This window comes from Camelus dromedarius, chromosome 14 (assembly GCF_036321535.1).
Source record: "Camelus dromedarius isolate mCamDro1 chromosome 14, mCamDro1.pat, whole genome shotgun sequence".
NCBI classification, from domain to species: Eukaryota; Metazoa; Chordata; class Mammalia; order Artiodactyla; family Camelidae; genus Camelus; species Camelus dromedarius.
This window is the reverse complement of record NC_087449.1, coordinates 20,872,232-20,886,694: the sequence shown is the minus strand read 5'-3', so window position 1 is coordinate 20,886,694 and position 14,463 is coordinate 20,872,232. Positions and strand designations below refer to the sequence as shown.

Here is a 14,463-nt window from a genome sequence, read left to right as displayed (position 1 = left end):
ATGTAGGCCAGAGTCGCTTTTCCCGAGGCGGCTCCAGGCTTCAAGACTACAATTCCCAGGATACACGGCGCGGCAACTCTTCGCGCGCACCTCAGAGGCGGGACCTCGGCGAAGGAGTGGAGCTTGAGAGCTGAGGGAGGTGAAGCGCGTTGGTGGGCGGAGTCCTGCCACCTGCTCTCGCCGCCCTTAAACTCTCTGGGTATAGAGCTACGCTGAAAACAGGAAAACGTGACGGCGTGTTTTGCTCGCGAAAGTTCTCAGTCTTCGGTTTTACTCCCCGCCTCCGGCCCAGGCTAACTTTCCCCACCTGTCGGGGAGGGTCAAGGTGACTCCCAGTCTTACATGTGGAGACCCACAAACTTCCGGGGCTGGGAGACGGCTGAGGTGCAGCACTGGCCGAGCGAAGGCAGGACCCGCTCTGTTCCAGGTCCCTAGCTGCTCAGTTGCTGGACTCGCCCTCCTGCACCCCCAATAATGAATCGACGCTCTTCTGTTTAATGTGAAGCGGAATAAGCTGCTTCTCCTGGGGACATGAACTCGAGTAGGAGAATTAAGCCAAAAGATAAGTTGAACTATCACATGTGAGTGTTGCGCGCTTTTCTTGGATGAGAAATGCCGTGTTGTGACTGGTGCTTTAATTGCTGTTAACTCCTGACGGTGCAGCACTAGCCAGACACTGGGCAAGCCTCGAAAAAGCACTGTTTGTAGAAACACTTTCGAGAGTCAGTCCAATTGTCCATTAGTGTCGGGCAAGCCAAGGATTGGGTGTTAGTAAAATGTGCTCCAGAAACGACATTTTAGAGCTCTCAACGTGTGTGCTGAGAGGTGCACTGAGGGAAAGAAAATAGGTCAACGAATTAATTGTCATTACTAAAAGCATTGATATTAGTTGAAAATATTGAAGTCCGTAATAGAGTGTCAAGGCATTTTCAAGCATATTTGGTAACACTGTAAGTTTGAATATATCATCCAATTTCTAAACCTTTTTCCATTAACACAAAATATAGCAAACACATCTCTAATATTCTAGGTGCTGTAAATAACCTTAATGTGAACAACTTGTTCAGGTAGTTTCCCTTTTCACGAATGGTGAAACTATTTCAGAGGTGAAATGACTTACCAGGTTCACATTTCTATAAGTACTAGTGCCAGGAGTTAACCCAGTCTTCTAACTCCACTGTAAGACTCTTAACATTAACTGTCTAACCCAAGCTCTGCCTTCTGACAGAAGTCAGTCAATTAAAAGTTAATTTCCAATGTTTAATAAGACTTAAATACTGTTGCATGTCAGGCAGGCTATGTAATATATGGCTAAATATGATCTTACTAGTTTCCAGGCAGAATTTCTATCAATTCCTTAACAGGGAAAATAAGAGTCATATTACAGGCATGTGGCAGTAAGCCTAGTGGTTTTCTTACTTCTAAATCCAACCCACATTCCTGAAAGTCACCTATTTCTCTGTTGCCTACATCCCTGGCTCACACACTCCCATCTGACACACTGACCCCACCTCCTTCCACAAGCTCTGGCTCTTGTGGCTCCTACCAAGACAAAGGACAGGAGTTTTTGACCATACTCTTCTTGACCCTTTGAAAATCGCTCAAGTGCAACTTGGAAGATCTCCATGCTTTGACAAACTCTTTCTCTTTACCAAGAGATAGATGTTAATATCTACATCTTTGAGACATCTGCTATCGCTCCTCTTCTTACCTCTTTCTGGCCACTGCCACAATATTAAGAGCCAAAACTTGATATTATACTATGTGCTTGGTGCACTTTACATGTGTGGTCTCATCTAATCCTCATGTCAACTCTATGGAAAAGGTATTATTATTGCCTTTTTAAGATGAGGAAAGCAAAACACAAAGAGACTAAGTAACTTACCCACTCCTACCACAGTCTGGGGAGCAGGGCAGGCCTGTCCTTGGTCATTTTGATCCTATGTACAGGTGTCATTTCCTCAAACAGATCTTTATGACCACCAAACATTATTACAACAGGGATGCTTACAGATAAACTACACATAGGGGAATTGTATGACTATGAATTGTTGAGGTTCACTCATGCTCCTCAGGGAGTTTGCATATTACTATTACATAAAAATATGAATAAACATTGGGGAAAATGGGAAAAACTGGTAAGCAGTTTCAACTTCCTTCTCTGCCTTTCATCTTTCCTGGAATTTTGGTTAATTCAGGAAAGTTTTAAAGCCCTTTTTTTTTAGGTTTTTTTTTTTTTTTTTGGTTAGTTTTTTTTTTTTTTTTTTTTTTTGGTGGGGAGGCAGTTAGGTAATTGGATCTATTTATTTATTTATTTAATGATAGTACTGGGGATTGAACCCAGGACCTTGTGCATGCTGAGTATGCACTTTACCACTTGAGCTACACCCTCCCCACTAAAGTCCCTTTTTAAAGTAAATAAAGCTCAAAATCCTAATTCTTTTACATCTCACAATCAATTTTATTTTATAAGTAATTACTTTCACTAATTTTTCCTTTCTCCTGAGAAGTTAAAATAGTCTTTAAAAATATTTTAAAAGTTCCTGCTACTCTCCATAGAAAAAATATTGGTGGAATAAACCTCAAGACAGAAGCAAAGGAGACTTCTTGGCAGACTGTTATTCAAATGAAAGTCAGGAGTTGTAAAGTGACAAGTTATACCACTGGTTAGAAATGTAGCCTAAAATATCAGCTCTCTGAAGCAATGCTTGAATCACATATTGTTCTCTGAAAAATACTTGTGCGACTTCACAGCCTTATCTATAGCAAGCTTTCTAGAGAGTTTTCTAGCAGGAAATGCTGAAAACTATTGACATATCTTGATTATAAATCCTATATAGTTGTCTAATGTTAATGAAACTGAGAAACAGAATATTATACCGTCCAGCCCTCATTTGTTTTTAGGATGCTAATATTCAATTCTCAACCACATTGCAACTTGTTTTTACCCGTTTCTCAGTGATCTCAATCCCTGTTACTAACTGATGCTCTGTAATAATAATTACTAACAACAACTACAGTTTGAGCATTTTCTATGCACTTGATGCTGTGCTAAGTACCTTATACGAATCATTTCCTCGAATTCTCAGAACAATATTATGGGTTAAATAGTATTACTACCTCTACTCCACCTGTACACATGGGGGAACTGTAGTTAAGTGCCTCTCCCAAATTCACGTTACCTGGAAGAGTTCAGTCTGATCTCACAGCCCAAGAACACGATTGTTATACTTGTGAGGGACATCGTAAAGGGAACAAAGTCTTTCATTCTTACATTGCTACCACCTGTAGCAAAAACTATCAATTCTCTTATAATACTTTGGGGACACTGGACACAGGTATCATATAAATGTAAATAAGAAAATCTAATTTTTAGTGTACTCTAACTATATAGTGCATTTTAAAAACAAAAGAAATAAAGGTGGTTCTTATGAAGAAACGGGCAAATCCTCTTATGTCTGAGGATGGAATGCTAAATATAATATTGCAAGTCTAGGCTCTTACTAAAGTTAGAATATCAAAGCTAAAAATAGAAATATTACACTGTATTTTGCTGCCTCAAACTTTCTCTGAAGGTTGATTCTCTTGATTTTAAACTTCTCTTCCTTTTTTTCCCTACATTATATTTTTTTCATTGAGTATAGTAGGTTTACAATGTTGTGTTCTTTAAAAAAAACAGCTTTATTGAGACATAATTCACATGCCATATAATTCACCATCTAATTCACAGAATTGTGCCATTATTACCATTATCTAGCTTTAGAACATTTTTGTCACCCCGAAAAGAAACCCATACCCATTAACCGTCAGCCCCTATTCCCTCCATCCCCAGCTCTGGGCAACCACTAATCTACTTTCTGTCTTATAGATTTGCCTATTCTGAACATTTCATATAAATGGAGTCATGTAGTCTTTTGTGACTGGCTTCGTTCACTTAGCATAATGTTTTCTAGGTTCATGCATGTTGTAGCATGTATTTGTACTTAATTCCTTTTTATGAATGAATAATATTCCGTTGTATGGAGAGACTACATTTTATTTATACATTCACCAGTTGATGGGCATTTGGGTTATTTCTGCTTTTTGACTCTTATGAATAATGCTGTTAAGAATATTTGTTTACAGGGCTTGTGTGCACATGTGTTTCCATTTCTCATGAATGTATATCTAGGAACGGAATTGCTAGGTCATATGGTAACACTATGTTTAACATTTTGAGGAACCAAACTCTTTTCCAAAGAGGCTGCACCATTTTACAATCCCACTAACAATTATGAGGGTTGAAGATTCTCCACATCCTGTGTGTCCGTCTTTTGATTATAGCCATCCTAGTGGGTGTGAAGTGGTCTCTCACTGTAGTTTTGATTGGTGTTTCCCTAATGGCTGTTGATGCTGAGCACCTTTAACATGCACATTGGCCATTCATATATCTTCTTTGGAGAATATCTATTGAAATCTTTGCTGTTTTCTAACTGGTATATTTTTTGTTATTGAATTGTAAAAATTCTTCATATAGTCTAGATTCAAGTGCCTAATCAGTTAAGTAAATGAATACATCACAAATAAATAAATACATCATGGATAACATTTTCAGAAAGTAATTCATACTATGAGAGCATAATGTGAGGGAGGGACAACTTTTTTGTATTGTATGGTCAGAAAGCCTTCTAAGCTGAGGCCCGAACAATAAGAAATTAGCCTTGCGAAGATTTGAAGAAAGAGCCAAAGAAACAGCAAGCAAGGGAATGTGAAGTAGGAAGGAGCTGGTAGATTCCAAGACAGAAAACAAAAGCAAAAATAAAAATCTCTGAGTGTCTGTAGCCAAATGAGTATGAGGAGTGGTGAATTGGAGGACGTCCTACAGTGAATACAAAGTTAGTTAAGTCTGTGTGTGCTTTCGAGTTGCTTCCAGTTTTCTTCACCAAGAAAAATCCCTCAGCTAACATGGTATTAGAGCTTAACATTTAAAATGTTCTATAATCGAAATCCTCATTTGTTATTCTGAAAGAGGCCAGATCAACACATTCTTGAAGTTTTAACCTGATACTTTAGGCGTTGAGAGGGCAAGGGCATTCATATTAATCCAACAGGAGCTCAAACATTGCTCTTTTTTTGCTATCTAAGAGAAAAGTTCCCCTTTCATACCCCGCCTGTTCTTGGCTTCTGTGAAGTGGATTAGAGGCAACAATACCAAAGAGTGTTGGCAGAAGCTTTCTCCATGGTGATATCATATTATTTACCAGGAGCTCCCCAAAAGCTGAGACAGTACGTATCCAGGTGGTATCCCTAAAACTGAAAAATTAGAAGAGATAATTGATCATAAGCACAATGGCACTGAATGAGAGCCGTTATCACAATTGCTTACCCCAATCTTCAGAGATACTAACTACTCTTGATTGCTGGCTGGAATCTCTTAGGTTTCTGCTGCTCTCAGAGGAAACAAGTGGTAAAGATGAAGAAGATGGAGCCTCATGGCTGACATTCACATGTCATGGCTGGAGATTATGTGTAGAAGCAATGGAGCAAATTGTGTGTGTGCAGAGACCTCAGGTCAGGCAGAGACACAGGAGTGAGGGCTACAAGGTCTTACTGCCCACCATCGTCACCCAGACTTTCTTCCTCTAGTGCCAACTTTGTAGAGATTGGGTTTGAGTTTATGAAGGATATTCCTTTTAAGTGTAAACCGGGGCCTCTGCTTGCCTAGAAATTGCATAAAAATTTTTGCATATTCCCAGGGTAGAAAGTTACTTTTATCAGATCTTCTGAAGATTTTAAGAGCAAATCTGCAGAAACAGAAAGGAGATTAGTAGCTGCCTCCACCTGTGGAGGGGCATGGGGAAGAATGGGCAGTGACTGCTAATGCGGGACTTCTCTTAGGGGTGATTAAAGTGCTCTAAAGTTAGATTGCGGTGGTGGTTGTACAACTCTGTGAATATACTAAAAAACAATAAATTGTAAACTTTAAATGAGTTAATTGCTGGTAGGTGAATTATAAACTTTATTAAGTTTTTTTTTTAATGAAAATCTTCTAAGACATTCCAGAGACTAAGAACCACTGCTGTCCAGTGTAAATCTCTGATCATGTCTTATTTTCTGATCCCAGAATACAGCCATCATGTACTGAATGCTTACTATGTGCCAGGCACTGTACAGGTGCTTTACATGGTTATAGTATTATGTGACAAACCTTGAGGTAGGATTGCTATCTACACTAAACTTAGAAACCAACAGATGATAGAGACTAGGTTTGACTTCAATCCCATCCAGATGAAAAAACTCATATTCTTTCCATTATGCCGCCGGTACTTCTCAAACTCTTCCAACTAAGTACCCATTGTAGCTAGAAAGATGTCACTTTTGAGGCTGATGCGGGATATCCTGCCCTTCCGTTCTGTTCTAATCAGTCATCACATTCTAACAATTCTTCCTATTATCTCCCAAATATCTCTTCTCCATCTCCGTGGCCAGAGCTCCAGTGCAGGCCTTGATATCTCTCTAGGAGTACCGCTGTGGCCCTGACTTCAAATTTCACCTGGTCTGATTTATCTGATCGTATTGCTTCTAGACAGCTTTTCATGGCTCCCTGTTGCTTACAGGATAAAGGCCAAAATCCTCAGCCAAGCACTGAAGGCCTTTAGCAATCTGGTGCTATCTTCTTTCCAGCCTCCTCAGCTTCTTCCTGCCTCCCGCCCCCTATTCACCCTATTCCTTAAGCCATATAAGACCACTCACTCTATCTCATGCACATGCACACGCTCCATGTCATTTATATACCTTACAATTCGCATACTGTTCTGGTAATTCATGTGGCAAATTCCTTCTCATCCAACAGGTCTTACCTTGAGTCCACTTCCTGTAAGAAGCCTTCTCTGACCTTCAAACATCATGTCCCCCTACCCTTGCTTGTGCTGTAACATAACTCATTTCTACTCCATTTGGCCGTACTTGTTACACTGCGTTGTCATTGTTTGTTTACCTCCTCTGGTAGTTTGTAAACATTTGCAGTGTGGGGGGGTCTTGTTTAGCTGTTATGTCCCCCCACACCCCCAACACCCCTCCCACCCCCATGCCTCGTGCTTAGCACATGAATGGATCTGTTGAAGGAATATGCCCTGCATTTCCTGCTAGATTTCAAGTCCTTTTATTTCCAGTGCTAACATACTTCTATTTCCTAAACATCTGTTCAATGATACTTCGTGTTTATTGAGCATTTACTATGTGCCAGGCACGGTTCTAAGTATTTAACATAGGTTAACTCATTTAAAAGTCATAATAACTATGTGAGGTCAGTGTTATCCCATTTTGTGCAAAGGACTGGAGGCACAGAAATATTCAAATATAGCTGTGTGACCTTGAGCAAGTAAATGGCAAAGCCACGATTCAGTCATCTGGTTCCAGTGTGTGCATTCTGACACTATGCCATATTGCCTGTGTGTGAGTGTCTGAAGTGAGGGAATGAATAAATAGAATCCTTTTCAACCCCTACCGGAGCAAAAGCCCAAGAGCCGTGAATAGTCATTCAAGAAGGGAGAATAGAAAGTCCACTAGGAACTGGAATGCACTTGATTTCTTATGGGAGTAACATCCGATTTCATTGGGATTGGTTGAAATACTGTGAGAACTTCAGGCATAGTACAGGTGGTATAAGCAATTGTGAGTGGGCCCATCACACTGGGAGGTGGCAGAGCCTGGTCTTGATTCCAGTCCTGTGTGAACTTGACTCTACTAGGCTGTTATGGAAAAAAGGCCCTCCCATCAAACCATCACCCCGCTTAATAGCCATGTGACCTGACGCCGGTTCTTAACCTCTCTAAGCCTCGGGTTTCTTACCTGTTAGATAGGCATATAATTGTTAGAGATCTCTTAGGATGGTGAGGATTCAATGAGTTAACACATGTAAAACACTTAAAATAAAGCAGGGCATGTATTTAAGTGCTCAAAAAAAAAAAAAGAAGGAAAAATTGTTTGTTTTTTTTTTGAAGAGGGTCACTACAGCCAAATTATCATTTCAGTGGTTTGAGGGAGGAGAAATGTTCCAAACTTAAGCCAATTCTGCTTCTTTTCATCAAGTTTGGGAATTAAATGTTAGGAAAGGGAAGGCCGCCATTGTAAACATTTGCTAAAGGGAAATGGTGGGGACACAGCACAAAAAAATCTCCTCAGGGATTCTCCGTAGCTTCTCAAGAGGTGCCTGACCATATATTTACACTTACAGAATTCCTCTCTTTTGAGGAATTTAAACAGCTTTTAAAATTAGACAGAATCTTTCTAGCTAAGGGGATTCTGAATTCTGTTCGTTCTAAGGGCTCTGTTTCCTCCTTTCCCTCACTCGTCTTTTCCCTCTCTTTCCCCTCTAGCTACAAAACTTTCCTCACAAACAGCTTTTTAAGATGCTTTCCACTAGTAAAATCCCTGAGTTCTTTTTTTTTTTGTTTATTTTGAGAGGAAATGGTTAAGAAAGAAAGTAAAAGAAAACACAGAAATACTCTGTTCCCTTGGCTGCCTGCCAGGAAAAATACCAAATGTCAGATCAGAGGCCTTGCGGAAAGCTCCCCAGCCACAGCACGAGGGGCTGGCCCACCACAAGATAATCCTCCAGGGAAATTTATGTCAGCTGCCTAAAAATTGGGTGGGTTTAGGAACTCTTCCCCAGCAAATTCTTGCAACCAGACTTGATAGTAAAATATTAGGATCTTAAGCTCCCAAATCAGTTGCTAAACAAGAGCCTGGGATCTCAGGTCACATGCAAAAGATTCAGATACATGCATGCTTTAATCTGTCTGGGGGCTGTATAACACAATGGTGAAACACAGGCCCTGGGACCAGAGAGACCACTCTTTTGGATCCTGGCCCACTACCACCTTGATGATTTTGCACAAACCCTGCTTATTCTCGCCCAACTACTGTTTCTTCATCCTTAATATCAGAAACAAAATAGTGCTCGTCTCAGAGTTGTAGTGAGGGTTAAACCGAAAGCTCCTAGCACATTTAAGTACTCTGCTCAGGAAATGTTAATTACCTCTAATACTAGTTTTGTCAGCCTTCAACATTGGCAGGTGGAAACCAGCACCTTCTAGTACAAAGGCTGCAGGACCATGCCACTCTTAGGGTACTTTCATTATGTCTACATCAGTAGGTCACTCTAGAGGATCAGGTTGGGTCTAATAATTCAATCATTAGTTTGGCAAAGGGAACCTAAAAGGCAGTGACCTGAATCAAGGACACGTGATACACTTCGTAACAGTACTTATTTCAGTACCTAATACAGTATCCTACTTGAACATCACAATAGCCCCGACGGGAGTATCATGAGTCCTACTTTATAAATAAACTGACGCTCTCAGAGTTCTCTCTATCAAGGAAGTGGTGGAATTGGGATTTGATCCAGGATTATCAACCACTAAACCTTCTTCTCTTTCATCTCCACTGTAAGGTCTTGGAGTTGAAAGCTGCAAGATTAGGAATGTAATGTAGTAAAGCTCAATATTTCTGCTCAACATGAACTGTGGCAAAAACTCCCACAATAGTTCCTCCTAGCAGGCCCTTACTCCACCTCAATACCAGAATCTCCCTTAAGCACACCTCTCATAGGCACTTGCTTGATTTGAAGATATTCTGAGCAAGTCTCAGTTAAAAAAATTTTTTTTTTAATTGAGGTATAGTCAGTTTACAATGTTGTGTCAATTTCTGGTGTACAGCACAATTCTTCAGTCATATGTGAATATATATAATATTCATTTTCATGTTCTTTTTCACCATAAGCTACTACAAGTGATTGAATACAGTTCCCTGTGCTATACAGTATAAACTTGTTTATCTATTTTGTATATACCATTCAGTATCTACAAATCTCAAACTCCCAGTTTATCCCTTCCCACCCCCATCCCCCCTGGCAACCACAAGTCTGTATACTATGTCTGTGAGTCTTGTTTCTGAGCAAGTCTCATTTTAATCATATTAGACAGACACCAAAAGACAGAGCTGATACCCTGAAGCTGTCTTGTCTTCCCACACTTGGTCATGAAAGCCTACCAACAGGGCAGAGCTTGCAGGGAAGCCTGAGAGAGGCAGAGCCGTCAAGCAAAGCAACGACGTGCCCCAGATAGTGCTGTGGCAGCGTAGAGTGTACTTTCCAAAGATGAACAAAACAACGCCTCATCCCACGTGCTTTCCTGCAATGTGATCTTGCAACTCCCCATCAAGAGGTGGAGTCCAATGCACTTGCCCTTGAGTCTGGGCTGGCCTTCATGACTTGCTTGACCAATAGAATGTGTTGCAAGTGATGCTCTGATTTTTCCAAGACTGAGTCATAACAAGCATTTCAGCCTCTGCCTGGATCTATGGGACCCCTCACTCACAGAGAAGTCATGTGTGGGGATTTCAGGCAATGGCCTCAAGGGAACTCCCAGTTGACAGCCAGGATCAGCTAGCAGCTCTGTGAGTGAGGCATCTTGGACGTCCACCCTAGTTAAGTCTTCAGATGACTGTGGCCTTAGCCAGGATCAGCTCCGTAATTTGCAAAGCCCAGTGCAAAATAAAAATTCTGGGCTCCCTGCTCAAAAACTTCAGAGAATCAAGGCAGCAAAAGTGGGACATTGAACCAAGTATGAGGCCCTTCTAAGCATGGGGCCCTGTGTGACTGCACAGGTCACAGCCATGAAACCCGCCCTAGCCCTAGCAGATTCTGACTGCAACCAGTTAAGAGAGCCCAAGTGAGAACTTCCCAGCTGAGCCTAGCATAAGTGATTGGTTGTTATTTTAATTCACTAAGTCTTTGGGTGGTTTGTTATGCAGCAACAGATCATGAGAACATTCCCACAAAACAGCTGCAGGTAGCCTTCATCAAAAAATGCTAAAGGTAGCATGTCTATGAAAGTACCTTCTGCTCAAATACACACAGAAGGTTAGCTTTATACAATAAAACTCATAAATCCCAGATCCAGGAGTAGTGCTACCCTGAGGTCAAAGATATTTTTCTCCTTTCAGCAGACTTTGGGAGAAGGCAGGCAGTATAGCTGCCTCAGAAATAGCTGAAAGAATTTAATGCCATTGCCATTAAAAGCCAAACAAAAAAGGGAATAAAGTGTACTCTGCAATTAGATTTATTGCAGCAATGGAAAGAAGCTAAAAATGAGGGAGGCATTAGATAAACAAGTTTATACTGTACAGTGCAGAGAACTCTATTAAATATCTTGTAGTAAGTTAGGGTTAAAAAGAATATGGGAATGAATGTATGTATGTTCCTATGTGACTGAAGTATTGTGCTGTACACCAGAAATTGACACAACATTGTAAACTGACTATACTTCAATAAAAATATTTTGGTTATCTCACGAAGAATCAGGGAGAATGAAAAAGTTTTCTGACGTGTATAAGTAGTTTAATTTTCTAAAAAAGTGAAAAAGTTCACTTCTGCAAGCTACAGTTTAGTTGCTACTTCCAGGATCATCCTGGGCTAGACTCTGGAATAGCATGTTCATGGAATAGTTGTGAATTACTAAAAGAGAAGAACTGATCACTAGGATCCCATGCTGACTCATTTGGAATAAGTCATGGTAGACACGGCTTAGCACACAGCAGGCCATCAAAAAACACTTGCTCTGTGAACTAATTTTGCTTCTTTTTTTTTTTTTTGGACGGAGTTACCACACATTTTGTAAAGAATTCAAGGCATTTAGCAAAGCATTTCATGAATTTCTTGAAGGAAAGAGAGAGAAATGTGTGCCACAGGACAGTGGAGTTAGGTGATTTGTAACTGGTTCAACAATCAGTTACAAATGCTTTGTAAAAGTCAGAAGGAATAGACCACCTGGCCTACCCAGTATAGTGGAATAAAGCATAGATTTTGAGGTCATTGTCCTGCCATTTGCTAATCGTAGGACCTTGGGCAAGTTACCTAACTTCTCTCACCCTCAGTCTCCTTGCCTGTAGAGAGGGAATAATAACCTTCGTGGGATAGGCCTGAAGCAGTTAAACAGAAAACCTCAGGACAGTTGGCCCCGGGAGAACCAGGGCAGGTGGTTCCTCTGTCAGGGAGACAATTACAGTGAGAGGCAGGAAACAACCCAAGAGGAAAAGGTTGTTGAGTAAGAGGAGAGTCTTCCGGGCAGCACTTGGCTCAGAAGACAGCCTTCTTTTCAACACACATTAGACACAGAGGTCCCTAGCAGCCTGTCCTTCCACTGCAGGTCTGAGAAGAGTCGCTGGCATTCTAGAGTCTTCGGAGGGAGTTTTGACTGGGGGGAGACCCATGGCTCCTGATATGTGTGGGTCTCTTCTATAACTACTAGGTACAGAAACAAACATAAGAATAATATAAGTTTAGCAACAGGAATATGTAAGGCAAGGAAACCCGGTACTTGAAAGACCCAACTTTGGACAGCTTCCGAGACTGAGAGTCCTTTGCACTTGGCAGATCAGCATTAAAATGGAAAAGCAAACAATCCAGGGATAGTCCGGGAGGCCTGATGCAGGGCTTGAGCTGTATGTTCTAAGACCTCCAGTGCAGACTTTTGATGTCATCTCTAAATGAGGTTATATATTTGATTGTCCTGGAGGTCTATTTACAGAATTGAAAGAGGGTCATGTTCACCATGCAGTTTTAAACTTGGGTTTCATTGCTGGACCACACCACCTATAACGTGTTATCAATTAATGTTTTTAATAATATTAATCAATGTATTAAGAAAATCCTGTAGTTATTTTGTGCATAGCTTTTATCATATGTTAACAAAACTGTTACTAAAACTGCTTACTGTAAACATGACCACAATTTTTGTAACCCTATTTTAGCATTTTAAAAAACCTACCAAGATTCTCAAAAATCATACATGGCCTGGGCTTCTCGTAGCCTCTGAGAGAAGGTAGATGAAAGTCAGGTTCAGGGTCATGACAGAAAAAGTATATGATTCAGGCCAGGACAGCGTAAGTACTAGTCCCTGGTTGAATTTCTCCAGAATCAGAGATAAGACTTGGTGATACTGGCCTGAGCTTTATGAATTAACCATTTGTGTGTTTGGAGGCTCTTCCTCTGTGGACGCTAGTTTTCACTCTTTGAAAAGGGGAAAATGTACTTAATGCAGAAAAATATGTTAGAGATCATTATATCCAACATCTTTCCCTTACATAAAAATGTTGTGCAGCTATTAATACCTAAGTCGAGAAAAGTGGTCCTCAATTTATTTACCCAAAACCTTCATAGCCAGAGGTTTTCAGAATTCAGAACCTCATAGATTTAAGAAAGATAAAATGTGCATATAAAGTATATTATATAACACTCTAGTGGGGTATACAGCAGACCCAGAATTGTAATCAAACATTATTTCTGCAGCAAAGTGTATGAATATTCATACTAAGTGGGAAATAAAGACTATAAATGGCCGCATAACATATGAGCTTATTTCAGGTTTTGCCACTAAATAAATTCAGATCAGATTAGGTCTTGCCAGGAATGAGTTACAAAACCAAACCAAACCAAACCAAACACCACCAACTTTAAGCTTTCAGAACTTTTCGAAAGATTTGAGTTATGCAGTTAACCCCAGTCCCACTCTAAAAGTATGTCTTTATATTAAACAGAATTTATGGATATCTAAATCTGTTTCACTAATACTTAACAAACTGTAAATTGATCATGTTAGAATATGCCCTTTGCTTTTTCATCCTTGATCATTTTTGTTTGTTTTCGTTTTTTCTGTTGTAAGTTCCCAAGGTAAAAGAAGTCCTTCAGATATGGAAAAAGAAAGATAACTGGTAATTGCAAAACTAGTTTTCCATACACAAGGATACCATGATGCTATTTTTAAACACCAAAACACCAGCTATTTGTTGGTATATTTTTTTAAAAAAAACTAAAATTGAATCATTTGTTTATAGAGATATAGCCAAAGAACTATACACTGGATTAAAATGTCAAGTCAAACAAAGGTACATGTATTCTGACCATATGCCTCCTCTGCTTAAAAACTCCAAGGGTTGTTAGCTTTGTTTTAAATTTCCATTTCCCAGGATTCCAGAGAAGTTGGCAGCTTTTCTGATATTTATTAGGCATTTGCACTTCCCCCAAAGCCTGTTTTTTCCTGAGGGAGTCCTTTCAGAATGCAGGGTAGGGAGGGTGAGTGGTGGGTAGAGAAGGGTTGCAGAAAGTGTATAGGTGGTGGTCTAGGGGATGGTGAGGAGGGGATTGGGGAGGAAATGGGAGGAAAGTAAGGGAGGGGAGGAAAGTGCCAGGTCCGTTTCCTGTCTTGTCCCTGCAGCCTAACCGCCTTTCCTTCCCTGGGTCTGACTTTCCTCAACGCTCCTTTGTCTTCCAGAGTCAGATCCATTTTCTCACAACCTGACTTCACTACACTCCTAGGATATCTTATTTTAATTGGGGTCTTCCTCCCTAGGCATAGGCATTCCACCAGAAGAGAGTAAAGGGTAGAGTTACCTAGTCCTGGACGTTGGTCTTTCCCACATGGA

The 14,463-nt window shown here is 40.4% G+C and overlaps 1 long non-coding RNA gene across 5 annotated transcripts in view; it reads left to right on the top strand.

Annotated features, from left to right (window-relative positions):
- The first annotated feature begins 172 nt into the window (after positions 1-172).
- The window catches only part of LOC105096625 (uncharacterized), a 68,779-nt gene continuing 54,488 nt past the window's right edge, over positions 173-14,463 (top strand). For all 5 annotated transcript variants that reach the window (XR_004140850.2, XR_010383794.1, XR_010383793.1 and 2 more), the window contains exon 1: positions 173-581. This is a non-coding gene — a long non-coding RNA (uncharacterized LOC105096625). The remainder of the gene's footprint in view (positions 582-14,463) is intronic.